This window comes from Solea senegalensis, linkage group LG16 (genome assembly GCF_019176455.1).
Source record: "Solea senegalensis isolate Sse05_10M linkage group LG16, IFAPA_SoseM_1, whole genome shotgun sequence".
NCBI classification, from domain to species: Eukaryota; Metazoa; Chordata; class Actinopteri; order Pleuronectiformes; family Soleidae; genus Solea; species Solea senegalensis.
This window is the reverse complement of record NC_058036.1, coordinates 17,865,434-17,881,214: the sequence shown is the minus strand read 5'-3', so window position 1 is coordinate 17,881,214 and position 15,781 is coordinate 17,865,434. Positions and strand designations below refer to the sequence as shown.

The 15,781-nt window shown below is 43.6% G+C and overlaps 1 protein-coding gene across 2 annotated transcripts in view; it reads right to left on the bottom strand.

The window, feature by feature from the left end:
* LOC122783039 (delta-like protein 4) overlaps nt 1-15,781 on the bottom strand; it is a 32,073-nt gene that overhangs the window by 12,374 nt on the left and 3,918 nt on the right. The window lies entirely within an intron of this gene.

Below are 15,781 nucleotides of genomic sequence, written 5' to 3'. Positions count from 1 at the left end.
ACGATTCTTCATCACGCGTGAATATTTTTTCATCAAAGCGGGAGCGTTTGTAATGGATGTATATGACCAGTTAAATATGCCAGGAAAATTAATCTCTCTCTTCAGGGTTTGTGTTTCTCGCCGCGATGATTTATTAGCTAAAGTGATGGATGACGCTGATAATATGAGTGCAGACACAGCAGTTTTGAGAGGCTGTAATTTGTTTGTACTGCAGCCCTGTGCTCTATGAGATGGACTAAATGCTGTGATGGCAACCGTTTTACATGTAGGTCTCATGACACAGTTATACTTAGCCAAAAAAAAGGGAAAAAAGTCTCATAATAACTCCTTTGCTGGGAAAATGTAAAGCATGTGCAAAACAATACAAAAGTCTTGGGTGTGTTAAGAACCACCTGGCCAAATTTGATTAAAAAAGTACCTTAAGACACACAGTGATGACAAAATAATAAATAATAGAAATAGTAAATAACTATGGATAGTTCCACAAACATGCGAAAATGTGCTTAGCTTTTGTCTTCGTAAATTAATTTCATACCTGACCCTTTTGGGTTCTTATGAAGTGTATTTTTTTTTGTTGAAAGGTTGTGTTTGAGACGCGATACTATCACCTTTTTGAACCTCGCACATGGCAAATACTCCATATCACCAAAAACACTAAAAACTAGCAAAAACTGCTCTAAAAACAAATTCAAACTGACTCATTTCAAAAACAAAAAGTCAAAACTAAATAAAAAACTAAAACTGATGAAAAATCCAAAACTATTAGAACCTTGGTCCCCACTAAAGTTTGTATGTAACTTCCTGATGCACCACACACACACACACATACAGTACTCGCTTTACTGCAGATCAAAGAAAGTGAACGTCACCGTGCTCCAGTGTTTGTACAGAATATAAACGGAAATGCTAAATGCAAAAAAGTGCAGCGTTACTAGCCTTTTTAATAGCAGCCATTTACACACAGGTGCAAATAATCGAATTGGGCACAGGTGTCACTGACGACCTTAACGATGCCTCTGTTTCAGGAAGTTAAAATTGGACGACGTCATCAACATCTTTGCTTTTCCACATCTGTGCAAACTTCCAATGAAATGACCAGAATGAAATACAATATGAAATACAGTCATCTGTATGAAGCTGAGAAGAATTTGACATCATTTGCAATATTGTAACGCCATTAAAGTGCTCACAAGCGCTGTATAATATGTTGGAGCCGATAAGGGTCTGAGAGAGCAGCAGTGTGTACCCTCTCACGGTAATTACAATCACGGCACTTTGAGAAGCTTATTTAGCCCCCGAGGAGCATTCAGCCGACCTGTCACACAATACAACTCGCCTAGTCTTTCATCCGTGTGGCCAAATGCTGGCTCCACACCACATGGTGCAGTCCGGCGAGGTGTGGTATGGTCACTTATGGAGGAAAATTGATTTGTGCATGTGGGTGGGATGAGGGTTTTATTTTTTTTTAAGGCTTTGTTTGCTTTTGTTGACAGTTAGGCCTCTGGTTGCAGCAGTGACAAGTGCCCATTGGTCACTGTGTGTCACCCACTCAGCAAACAGCCGTTACCCTCCGCCCTCCACCTCCCGAACCTCTCACCCTCACCCCCATCCTCGGCCTTACCCCAAGCCTGGGAGCGGAATTCTGGGAACGTTTTTCCATGTGAAATGCCGAGGTCCAGTCGAGGGGTGTGACGCCAGTGCATTGTTCGGACGGCAAAAAGAGGAACTGCTTGTGATGAGGCCAATTCCTGTTGGTCCCAAAAAAACAGGCACTTTCTCACACCAACTTCCTTCCTCATTGGACAGCACAAAGCAATCCCAGACCAACCAGCAAAGAGAAAAAGAAAGAGAAGGGAAAAAAGAGCAGGAGGAGAGTTGTGGATAACCTGCATGTGCAGGTTTTGTGTCTGCAGTTGCAAACAGATTTTTTCTGCAGTCTCCAGAATTCACCCGACTGTCCCTTTAAAAGGTTTAAAAGGTCCTTTATCTACAACCACAAGTCCATGCAAAAAATGCATTATGCACCATTATGCATGTTATCTAGTGACAAACAAGTAAGACGGTCTCATCTTTACTGCCCGTTTGACCGTCATCACGCTGCGTGTTTGCTTTCAACGCAGCGGCGACTGTGGGTCGGACTCTGCACGTTTTGGCTGCGGATTATACTTTTACGAAAGCTGCTGGAGACAGATGGATAAAACAGAGAAGGAAAGCATGTGAGGAGGCCGGCGAGGCTCGACCAGTTGAGAGAGCAGGACTCAGGAAGCACCTGTCCGCGTGGAGAGCTGCGCATTTATCTGACCCCACTCACATCAGGTGGTTTCCTTGTTTACAGTATCTCCCCCTCTGCTCTCTGTGGCCCCGCCCCTATTGGCCGAGCTTGGCCACTCCTTTTCCCACCACATCCATTGATCTTAAGAAGGCTTGCAACTCGGGAGGTTTGCCGGCAAATGTTGGGACTCATTCAATGAGCTAACACGTCCAAGCACTGTCTGACCTCTCACCTCTGTCCTCACAACACAAACACTGCAGCCTTGACGACTACCTTCCTTTTCCTCCTCGTGCCTATACTTGGAAAACAAGTAGGCTCGTCAATTAGCCTGACCGATAACCTTGATCCCGCTGGCCTGCGTGTCACCTGTATTGCTCAACTCTAACCCAGCTGGCAAGATTTAAACCCTGTTCTGCCTGCAGAATGTCAGGGTTTTCGAAAATGTTTTCATGCACTGGTTTCTGGTTATTTGTTCTTCCAGGAATCCTACTGGGGCGGTGTTTTTCCTCTTGCTGCAAAAAAGCATTTTAAATCACAATGTTACCGCGTTGTTCTGCTATAATTATAGCTAAAAAGCTGCTTAGCATGCATGGTAATAACCGCAGGTGGGCCAAGCACAGGTGCTGCCTGTAATTACACCACGCGTGAGGTCGAGATAACGATTATCTGGGCTAAATACATGTAATCAACAGCTACAGATGCAAATTCAATGTTTTAATCAAATGCTTTTTTTTTGCCTCACTATAGGACACAGACAGAGGAAGAGAGAGAATATTCTCAGAGTGTCCGAGTCTTATTCCAGCTGCCCCATCATGTCAGTAGACATGTGTTTGTCCTGGCACAGATCTGGCTGGTCTGACATCACACGCTAACGTCCAGCCAAGTAGATCGCAGACTTTTAAAAACAGGATCCCGAATTTCACGTCAGCCAGCTGAGTTATGACTCAGTGAAATTGTCCCCGGCAGAAGACGACAGTCGGTTATGGAGCGTTTCCATAAACAAAGAGAAGACACTTGAGGTTTAAAGGAATACTTCACCAATTTTCCCAACCTCAGTTTCCCATGAGTTGAGAAACATCTTCATTCTTTTCTTTGCTACGTGTGAGTGTCACTGATTTCTCAACGGTGAAGTTTTCCTTTAACTTAAATAATAATACCCCTCTTTTGTACTGCAGCCCTCTGCGTGGCCTTTCAGTGGCCCTACTGTCCTTACTATCTTGTTATCTCAGCGAGTGTTTCCTGCGAGCACCTCACTCTTCTCTAGGACATGTGGTAGAGCTTGCGCTGCGCTACGTCCGCGGGGCATTGTTCTCCCACAGTTTGACCACCGTAAATTAGCTGGAAACAATTTGTCAGACATAAGAAGGGGGATGGAGGGGGAAGCCAGGAAAAAGGGGACCAACAACAACTAAAAATCAGGGCCCTGATGTGGCCCCTGCACTGAACCATACATTGAACAGATAAGTTAATGGTCTCTATAATTGCTGCAATTCAAGCTATTAAGAAAAATATTATCCAGAGCACTCGGCAATCGGCTAACTGGAAGAAATATTAAATTTTTTTCCTTCACTTCAGAATGCTGGAGGCTGTTTCCATATTTATCACTTTTTTTGTGACAAGCTAGTGAGAAAGGTTGTTATACGATACATATAAACTAAAAAAAATAACAAAGGCTATGATTCAAATGGAAACCAACAATTTGTCTAGAGGAAATGGCACGATTAGGAAATGTATATATTTGCCAGCAACACTTCCCTGTTGACTAAATGAAAAGTGTGTTTATTTGAAACTGTAGGACGACCCGCCCCTGTTTATTCCGACTGAACATCAGCACGACCCCCTTTTTCTTTTTCTTTTTTAATGAGGGAATTCCTGAACATCAGAGGATGTCTCACGCACATCCTGGCCCTTAATCAGCCGCCGCGCTCTCACCTATATCACCGAGGTCACGCAACGGTGACCCTCTCCTGCGAGAGGTGACACATCCTTTTACTCCTTATGGGTCTCCGGGAAGCCACAGAAATACACCCCAAACACACACACACACACTGCAACCCCAGACTCAAACGTCCTTAGTGAGAAATTTTATAAAACTATGTCTTTCCATCAAGTTCCTCCCTATACCATCTCCTTAGGGGATCCTGCTGTCACAACCAATGTTCCCATGGATTGAAATGACCCCCGGGGACGCTGAGATTGACAGTGAGCAGAGGGGGACCAGGAATTAAAAGTCTCTAAAGAGTCAAGAGGCTTGTCAGAGGAGCAAGAATAAAAAAAACATGCTGTAAAGTAAGCTCATAACATCAGCATGGCCTTAACTGTGACATGGGAACCCCTCACCCCTCTGGACAGGGACAGTAGGGATGGAGGATGCGTCACCCGTGGGGCAGCTGGGTCACTCACTGCTACCTCATGCCAGGCAGAGTTATGCTGGGAACCGACGACGGCGAGCTCACAAGCTCAAGATCAGCCGACGCGGAACCTCACGCGGCTTTTGATACGAGGCCAAATAAGTAACCGTTTTGCAAAACTGCTTTGATAAGGAAATGCTTCAAGGCGAGGGAAAGGGGACGCTGGCAGTCATCAGGGGCATGAAAAATGACTGTGATTCAGTATGAAAACAACTTCCCGCCCCCCTCTGTAAAATAACAGTATTCCTCCTGAAGTGTAGGGGAAATCAGAAGGAAGTTCCTCCCTTAACGCAGAGAGCAGCGTAGATTGCTTATGCAAAGCTAAGCATGTTTACTTTAAATTATGTCACAATGCATCAATGCAGGAACAAATGCTACCTATCTAATTTGGGATGATTGTGCATTTGTTAAGCTCTGCATCTCTTGATTTTCTTATCAGCAGAGATTTAGCCTTGGGGACCAGAAAAAAAAACACAACAACTTCAAATTGTAGATAATCAACCGAACAAATGGCATGCTGTATTTAAGGTCTAGTAGCATATCATTTAAGTCTTTTACTTAAGCTTTTGAAAGTAGGGTGTGTCCTGTGTGGACAGCAGAATAAAGCTTACTATTAAAACAAGTGTTTAGCACCAGGTGCGTCTGCTGAAGAGACAGAGATTCAGGGGACATTGACGACGACAGTGACTCAGGGCTCTTGAGACATGGTCAGATGCCAACAATAAAGATTAAAAGATGATGAAGGGCAGTCTTTTTGTTTAGTTTTTCCCCGGTTTCACAGGTTATAGTACTTTTTTTTTGAATGTGCACTTATGACGTCTTGTAAATGAACCTCTACTACTATACAATAAATCTGCGTCGTACACTTTGTTTGCATTATTATGCTAAGGTTTGTGCTATCGGACAAATTGCAATGGTTTCTGAGAGCTGAGACAGCTAAGCCAAAGTGTTTGGGTTATTACGGTAATATTGCGGTAAAAAAAACCTGTGCATAGTTTCCATTTTTTTGCACATTGAGAGACAAAGACTTCTACATTTCTTTTGTTTGCTTTTCTTCATTTTAAATGGCAGTAAATTGTGCAAAAATGGGCAAAAGCACTTAGTTACAGGACATTTTCTGTCCCTTTTTATGGTTAAAATAAGCCGTAAAAGGTCGAGACAGACATCTTGAGGTTTAGGTTTTAAAGGGTTAAAATACATATTGTATCAATAAAGTGCAGAGTCAGCGCCGACTATAGAGGTTTCCAGTCACGACACACACCGCGTGTGTAAATCTAAAACATGATCCGACGTATAGTCTGACCTGACGGACATGTCAGAGGAGCATTAGTGTCATTTAACTTCCAAAGTGCAGACAGCATGTCATGGGAGCAACAGATAAGCATTCAGGTTGGTTCCTGTTTGTCCTGTGGGAAAGTGTGGCTCCTGATTCCTTGCCGTGGCTGCTGGTAAACCTATCAGGGCACAAAGGAGAACAGGACCCTCTGTAGACAATATGGCTCCTCCTCAGACAATAAGGCTCTCCTCTGGACAGGGGACATTGTGTGGGAATCTTACCAGAGGACCCATCTCGTCTGCTGAGCAGTGCTGATTTTGAGTCAGCTCGTTGGGACGCGTTTAACACCGGATGCGATCATTTAAACACACCTTTTAAAGATATATTTATATTGTTTGAGTATAAAGGCACAAGAGAAGAAAACAGCACTTTCCATGTAACGGTGTCACGCGGCTATAAAAATCCTGCTGACATGAGACTTACTGAAACTCAAGACCCCCGCTGTCATTTTGTCTGTGACACAAAAGCGATTTGGAAATTGTGTCATTTCCCTTCCAATTCTACACCCATTTCCCCCCCCCCTACACACACACACACACACACACATATGGGTGTCATCCCCCGGTGTGGCTCAGAGAATTGCAGGGGTTTGTTGCTATCAGACATCACAATGCTCATTGTTCAACTGACAGCCTGGAAATACTGCATGAAAGACTGATATATGAGTGATATTAACAGTGAGTTATGGGTGTGTGTGTGTCTGTGTGTGTGTGTGTGAGGTAGAGAAGAGCTCTTTCTGTTTCGCGTCATGATGTCACTGTGACCCACTCCACTACAGTACTCTGTTTCCCACAGCCACGAGTCTCTGCACAAGTTGACACAGCTACCTGTGACCAATCCACCTCCCTCCCTCCCTCTTCAGATTAAAGTCAAACCTGGAAACCATTTTGCCTCCCTCTCTCTCTTTTCCTTTTTTTCCCCTTCCCCTCTGAAGCCCTCATAATGACAGGAAAGTGCTCTGGCCCTGCTGCCACAGAGAGTGAAGGCACAAGCTTGATGGGAAACTGTGAGCCTTGACAAAAACGTCTCCTTTTAGGGCTCGGCGAGCTCCGCTACACCCACACACTGCAACCATAAATTAAAAAATACACGAAAAAGCATGTGGCCCTTATCTGTATTTACACAATATAAAGTATTTTTGTTTCGCGAGGAAGAATGAGAATGAGTCTCTCTGGAGCCTCGAGTGGAAGTCAACTTGAACTTGTTTTCTAATTTGTTTCTTCAAATTGTGCATTTAAATCATTACTGTGATAAAAACGAAGTGCTCGTTTGATGGAAGCGAGGATAAGACTCTTGTTTTTTCACTGTGTCAGTGTCTTGACACTTGAAACATGTTTCCAAAAATTCGACTTCGATGGCCTCTCTTGTCTATAAATGAGCCGCTTGTGTTGTTGCAGCCACTCTACAAGGGCAATCAACCGCCGGTTTGACTGCGCCTGGGCACCGGCAGAGCAATCACCGCGAGCTTATTCCTGATGAAGAGAGCGCACGCTGCTTATCCAAGTATATAAACCACTCTGTAATCAACCTATCGTCAAATGTCCTGGAAACAAAATCCCACTCATTATCAGAAATCATTACAGAGTAATTACAGTCAAATAGTGTCATTCATCACAGAATGAAAATAAAGTTTCCTGGATGAGATATTCAAACTACAATGATCCATGGTGGGTTCAATATTCGTCCACGATGTTGGTTAGAAAATCAAATGATTACTATTATGGGCCTTCACAAAGATATAGACTGTATCTGACAATAGACATAGTCTTCTGGTTTGAAAGGTCAAACCTAAGAAGAAGGATGGAAGTAGCCGTTAGCCACCGGGGGGCAAAAAGAACTCTGAATGGAAGGTAAAAATGAGCCAACTTCTCCCTTTGCATAAAAATTACATAAAGGTAAAAGTATCAAAAACAATCGCTGCATTACACAAAGCGAAGAATTCATGAAATAATAAGCATTGTTGTGTTTATATAGCACTATGATTGATCCATGTCTGACCTGTTGTGTTGAAGTCCAATAATTTGTTGAAATTCAATTTATCTTTATCTTTAAAGCTCATTTAAAAGAAACCTTACCAATCAACCTCGAGAAAATGAGAGAAAATCACTATAATTTAAATCTAATCTGATTTAAAACACTGCTCATCTTCAGTGGCAGATAATGTTATTATTTCTTTTTTGGTTTTTTTAAATGATCTTCCCATTTGAAAAGAAAACAGACAAATTAAGCACGGCACATATGAGTGGACTGGTCTGTGAATACCGGTGCCGGTCGAATTGTGAACCTCAGGTTCCAGGTTTCAAAGTGGGAGTTTGTTTTGCAACCAAAAGACGATATGTCCACTTTTTATACAGTCACAGGTGTTACTGATAACAGTAAGAAAGGCTCTGCTCTGTTCATGTATGACAGTGTGTGGACAGTGTGAAAATGAGCCAGAATGCACAGCTGCGACTGGGGAAGCTAACCCAAATATAGCCGTGATTAAATTGCTCATTTTCACCTGTGTTTTCTCCCCGTGACCTGTAAAAATGGCTGTCGTGAAAATAGATAATCTATTAACAAATCCAAATGCCCCTTGAAGACTCTAGTCAAGGGTCCAGGTGCGGGTGAGTGAAGGACACCGGTTATAACAGAAGAGGAACACCCACACACACCATTTCCTCCATAAATCACCAGGACATCACCCTGCAGACAAATATGGCTGCCATGGAGATCTTCACCTGTAGGTCTCAGAGCTCTCACTGCTTGTGGGTTTCACAGCTGGTGTTATTGTGGTTGGTTATTAGTTATTGTGTTGGCCTGACAGATTCTCAGGGTTAAAGAGTGACCCGACGGCAGATAAGAGCTGCAGAACTCCAACCTGAACAAACACACTGTAATACACCTTATGCTTTTTACGGTCCTGTAATTGATGCTTATTTAATGATAAGATAGCGCTTTCTGTTTCACGTCGCTAAACAAGCGCATCTGTCCTCGCAATTTTCTTTCTCCGCGTGTTAAAATGAATCCGTGCCGATTCGAAGACGTTTCACGAATGCCTACTTTCTGAAAATAAAAGTGTTTTAACAATTGAATCACTTGTGATTTATTGTGGTGGAAACAAATTATAGACTCATCTGGCTCCGGTGCCTTTAGATGGTTGCAATAATTAGCTTCCCCACTTCATCCTCATTATACAAGAAGCACCAAAACACTTTGCTCTCATTAAGGCCGAGCCATTGTGCACCAGCAGTTAGCAACCATTTTGCCTTTCCCATTACAAAACAAAGAGAGGGGAGGTAAAAAAAAAACAGTTTGCCCACAAATTTCCCTCTGTGTGCCCAGTGCTTTGATCCATTCATTCAGGCAGGGAAGTAAAGACCATCTGCTCATTTTATACAACTAAAAAAAACAACAACAAAAACCACTCACTGGTTGTATTGATTATTTGACTCAACTAAACTCCCTCCAAAACAAACCTCAAAGAAGCCCAAGGTTGGTGAAGCCACAGCTTTGCACAAAGACTTTGAAGGTGAACGTGTGAACTGGTGGATGAATGGAAACCAAAGGAAAAGTTGGATTTAGGTAATAATGAAACTGAGGCATTACAGCCTCTCCCCGAGGCGTCCCACTGTAACAATGCCAAAACTGTGTTAATAATATCTGTTTTTTATGCTGCTCACAGATTAACACACGTAGTTCTTCAACTCCTGACTTATTTGGGCACTTTCAGACTTGGGGGGCCAATACGACGGCACACTGTGTGTGTGGGGGGCCAAACAAGCACACATTAATCTGCACTTTGTATGAATATTCAGACACAGCTGTCTGTGACACAGAGATAGCAGCTGGTGTGCTGGGGCCCCAGAGATACCCCGGTGCCATGCCTGGAAAGAAGACGCTGCATCTGGGCCAAAGAGGGCCCAGCCAGGCCCAGCCAGGCCCAGAGTCTCCCAGCAATCACACCCTCTGCTACTCAAGGGTGTCCGAAGACTTAATAAACCCTTTTTTTTGCAGACGACAGCCGATACATGGTGACATATTTATTATGTCACTGTTATTATAATAATAGACACAGTGTCCTACGGTAGAAATGGCAGACTGCTGTGTGGTAATTGTGTTTGAACTATCCAACTGTTTTACTTAAGTGCACAGTATGTAACGTCTCCCACTGGACGACGCTCCATCAAAACATTAACAGAAAACCCACTCTGATGAAGTTAGTGAGCAGCATGGAACCATGGGAATTGTTGTTTTGTTGTCTCATTGGTACAGTGTGACACAAGTGCAGCAAATGGCAACACACACAAGAAGTTGTGGATATAAAGAGTGTTGGAAACATTCTGGCTAATGTGAGTGCACTGCTCAACAAAATATATAACATTAGCCTCAACATTGTTATCCAGATATATGAATGCACATATGTTACCTGTTACATCTTTAAACAGAACTTCAATTTGAACATGATATAAATGTTTAAAAGCTGGTTTCCCCTATTATCATTCCTATTTGTGTATCAAATTTAATTTATTGCAGTTAGCAATGCTGACAAAGCACTTTAAATGAATCTGAATTGCACTCACATCTATCATTCAGACACACTTTTCTTTTACTTGGCCAAGACACAGCGCAGTGAATGTGGCACCTGACTGTTGTGGAACCGAGAGCTGCTTTACACACATAATGGTCACATTTTCATTAAGATTAAATGTCATAACTGGCTTAGTGTGGCACTTAGATTTTCCCCCCACAGACACCATTTTAATTTGTCCCGTTTTAATTACCCAAGCTAATCTCATACTAATCCAGCAATATTGCCCGTAACAAATCACACAAGTATGACTGGTTGCAACACAAAGAACCTGTGATGGTGAAAGAGTTCGTGTTTGGTAGGGCCTGGCATTGCCACCACCAGTCTACCGGTTGGCCCTGACAACACAATGCCACAGTGCCAGGCTGTCAACACGCCAAGCTCAGAGCGCAGCTGCCAGGCCAAACCAGCAGGCACTAATTCAGACAACCACAGGATCCCCCTGCACCCCTTCATCTTCCTCCTCCTCCTCCACACCGCCTCATCTCTGTGGCTACAACTCTCATCCATGCGCTCGCATACATGAACACATGCAGGCCTTTATTAAGGCTAACTTGCCAAAAAGCTAATCTTCCATCTTTTTTTGTCAAAGATATTTGTAGCAGAGGATGTTGCCAGTGTTCTCGTGACAGATTACCAGTAATTCTAGTCGTTTCCCTTTGACCAGTGGTGACCTCTGTCTATCAAGCGAAGCCAGAAAAGCCTCTTCTTCACTATGAGACCCTCTGATGCTTAGATGAATCACTGCTACATCAACAATGTGGCCAAAATATCATGAGGAAAGAGGAGAGATGTTACGCGACGTTACGAGCTCAGTGGGAGTCTTGTGTCGTCCATTTGCATGCTTGCCACTGACACTCTGACGTGAGTTTCTGTGGTTAAATCCTGCCGTGTTTTCAGCCTTCGGGAGAACGGACTTGTTTCTCCGGAGAGAGAAAGTTGATCACAGTATTTTTATTAAAGACAAAAATGTCTTTAATGGGATCTTCCTCGCATACCATCTGAACATGGTTCTCACCCTCCTTCTAGGACTTCACCAGCTGTATTGAGCACACAAAAGCAGACTAACAGCGCAGCTGAAAAGCTGACTTTCCTGACATCATTCAAACACACTCTCATCTGCTCCCTCACCTGTCACTCATCCTCCCGGCAGAAGGCCCCATAATGGCTGATTCCTTTAGAGAGGCCCTTGAGGTCCTGATGCCTGAGTAAACATGGCACAGCAGTTCATAAAGATCCATATTGTGTGACTGCATCTGTGTGCGTGTTTAAATGAATGAGTGTATACTGAGGGGTCTTCCTGAGCTGGGTTGCCTGACTCCATGCATGGACACAGAACATACCAATGTCGAGTGTGGCTGAAATATTGATGATTTTTCATTTTTTGCGATGCTTGACTGGCCGTCTGGATAGGACTTGTTGAATATAACCAGAGGACACTACAAGAGGGTCATTTTGAAATGTGAGAGACGGGGGTTAGAGGTGGTGGTTGTGGGAGATGGCCACAGACAGATGGAAGCTTGGCTGCAGGTATATAGTTCAGCATTGTAGTGGAACCTGATATCAGACTAAATTCCTCCCTCCTCAAAAACACAAAGGGATTACATGTGGTTACATTAATAATGGAAATTACATTACATACTTTGTTGACATGCATCGAATTTGTTGTGCCACAGTTGTGAACTGCTGATAAATCTGTATCTTTTGTGCCACACTTGTCAGGTAAGATCGTGTTCTTTCAACAAGCCAATCAAAGACATCTCTTCCAGCCAATAGTGCCACCCGAGGCTCATTTCAAAGCCCACACGGAATAACTGGCTGAAAAAATTGTCTACGTGACAGTGTGCAATCACAAGCACAAACAGTCCGATTACTGACAGTCCAGCAGTTCCAACTCTGCGATAGACTCTTCCTGTCCCTTCAGCATTATTAAAGGACCGCACCATAATCTCAACGTGCACTTAGTCAGCAAACGAAGCGATGAATTTTAATGACGTGCTTAGCGGTGCAAACCAACATGACCACGCTAACAAGGTGCCATTTAAAGGGAGGGGTTTGTTTTTTTGTAAATCATCCCTTTGCTCTTAATAATTAAAGACAGCTGATTAATTATGAACAAATCTGTAGCCCAACACGCATCCCAGAGGAAGGGTTGCCTAGGAGCACTGGCCTGTTCCGAATACCTTGTCACTTTGGCGTCGTCGGTAACTGGAGCACCTGCAGCACGCTAGTAAAATGGCGGAAAAGTAAATAAGATGGGAGGAGTAGAGTGGGAGACACAATACCTTTGTTTTGGGTGCCGTCAAAAGGTGCCGGACGGTCAATAATTAACTTCACCATGTGGTTCAATAACTGTACAGGGGAAAAACTATTTGCAGGTTTAAATATAGTTGAAATTATACAGAGAACTGCTAATGAATCCTCATGTGTGTGGCCTTCTTCCATGACACCCTGAGCAAACAGCACGCCTCGTGATTACCGCCGCTCAGTCACAACAATAACTGGCCTCACACATTCAACGTCCATTTTCGGATGCTAAATCAACACAGCTGGTGAACATCCTAAAGTTTGTGTTTATGTCTGTGTGCTACCTTTCCGACTTGAGTCTAAAAATAGTTTGGCTGCATCCTGGTATGATGCTGGGGGTGCAGTCATCTTTCCTCTGTGAAGGACACAACAGTGTCTGAAGTTTGGGAGCAGGAGGGGAGGGGGAAGGGGGGGGGCGGAGGGAGGAAGCCATGACTACTGTGTGACAAGCGCCCTGTTCCTTCCTCCCAGGCCTGAGAAACAGGAAGTGCCGCACATAAGGCATTATTGTGACGGACAGGAAATGCAAGGTCCTCTAAAATAAGAGCCCAAATCTGGTTGTCAATGACAGGAGCTTGTCCTCCACAGCCCCACAGAGACCCAAAAGCCCCGGACACATCACCTCCCCTCTCACAACCGCAGATTCATTGTCAAGAGATCCAGATTTATAAAAACAAGTTTTCCATTCTGCACCCACACTGTTCTGCCGTGCGTACGGAAGACTTAAACTTAAATAACATGCAGGTTGTGCTCACTTGGTGACACAACATTAACTTTTGAAGGATTTGAAAGGAGGAATTTAAAGATTATATAAAAAGAAAAGCAGCTTCGGGACGTGTTGAACCTTGTGTTCCACATTTAACCACATGACAGCTTTTAAAAGAATTAACTGCATGTGGGCATGATCCACTGTGCTTGTGTTTAGCAGAAGCTGAGGAGGAGCTGGTTGCTAAGAGAGATTCAAGGCTTTGTACCGGGCTCCCTCCCAGTTAATTAAAATCCTACTTTATCTGTTTCATGCTTTCAATTAGAAAGCTCTGGAAAGGGCCCAAGCTCTTGCATGTAGATAACCGTAGCAATAAGCTGTGATTAATAAAAGGAGGGAGGGGCACTGGCACTGCAGGTTGCAGCAACGCCCTGCTGCCATGTTCCTGTCTTGCAGAGCACTCTCTGCAGAGTCCACACAGCACCTCAGACAGCAAATTACATGGGCTTTTGTGGGACATGACAGGTGCTGGCCACCTGTGATCATGTACATCTGAATGGCAGTGATGACTGAAACAGCAGAGTCAGCATCACTGTTCAGCTGGTGCCAAGTCTATTGGGTTTGGGTTTTTTTTTTTTCTTTCTAGTCACCAGTAAATCAAAAGGAGTGTCTGCTAGCAGTGTTGTTGCTCAATTAACAGCAGATCCATCAATGCCCGCCTCTGCTTTTCACAATCAATTAACTACAACACAGAAGCCAAGCTGTATGCATAATCAATCATGATAAGCTTAGCACATTATGGTTTAATGTGCATGTGGTGCCTTTTCTGATTTTAGTTTAGTGTTTCACAAGCCAAAAGCTATTATTTCTTGGCACACTGAAGCACTGTGGTGTTCTGTATCAAAACACATTGACTATGATAAAACTGCAAACATGTCAGACTAAATCAGTGTTATTTATGTGGCCAACATTCACAAAACAGTTTGCCTCCATGGGTTTTAAAATCTAACATGATCCAACATATTCTTTTCTTAGACCCTCAGGTTTGGGTTAGAAATTACTATCCAATAAAAGAGTTTACATTGTTTTCCCCTAAGCATATCATAATCAATTATCTTGGTATGAACGTTAAGGCTGTAATAATTTACTCTCAATCTAAAGCAAAAAGGAAAAAATATTTGAAGTAAATACGTCAAAATGGTAAAAGAAAAAATAATAGTATAGACAGAGAATCATTTACACACAAACAATAGGACTTTATTTGAGTCAACTGGCAAAACAAGTCCAAAAAACGAGTCTTTCACGTCTATTTTCATAAATGACTTTTCATTAACGCCTGAGATGAAAACAAACACAGGGTATTTACTGCCATCTACTGGTCTCTCTTGGAAAACACAAAGTCTGGAACGGCAAACATTTTTTTAAACCCTGCTTCTTTATGACACTTCCTCTAATGTCGGAATGACCTGAATGACTGTGTCAGTGAAGATAAGAGGGACTCAGTAGTGGCTGGAGAAAGGTCTTCTCTCAAGCCAAACGTGTCCTTGGGCAGGTCAGTGGCACAAGCACCAGTGTCTGGCTGAGGCATCGTCTTCAGGGAGGGTGTGAGGCTGGGGCATGAAGGAGTCATCTCCATCAAGCCTAGACTTTTTATGCACCCGGAACTCTCTCTGGTGAACTGTGCTGGTGGCATCTGGAAGAGGAAGCCTCTTCCTATACCAGGTAAGGCACATGGGGTTGACTGCTCTTTTCCAAAGGGCTTTCCTCTACCTATTGTGTTCATCAGTTCCTCAGTGCATCCCATGCCTACAGACAGAGTACTAACAGAGGGCAGTGTTATCTCAAATGCTGCCACTGTGGGTGCAACTGGTGCATGAGCTGCTGGGTCAGGAGAGGCACAGACATCCAAAGAAGAAACACTGGTGACCTTTATAGGGCTTGCGGGTTGCTGGTTAAATCTGGGGTGTTGTTCTTGTTGTGCTGATGAAGGTAACTCCACAGTGGCAGGTCCAAAGGATTCTGCTTGAGCTTGACTTTTCTCTTCTGGTGAGGGGGAGGTCTGGGGTGGAGACTTGGTTCGGGGTTTGAAGCGAGCCAGCAGACCCTCCTCTGTGACAGGGTAGTGGTTAGTTGCTCTCTCCTGGCGCTCAAGATGCATTTGCTGCAGCTGCCTGAGCTC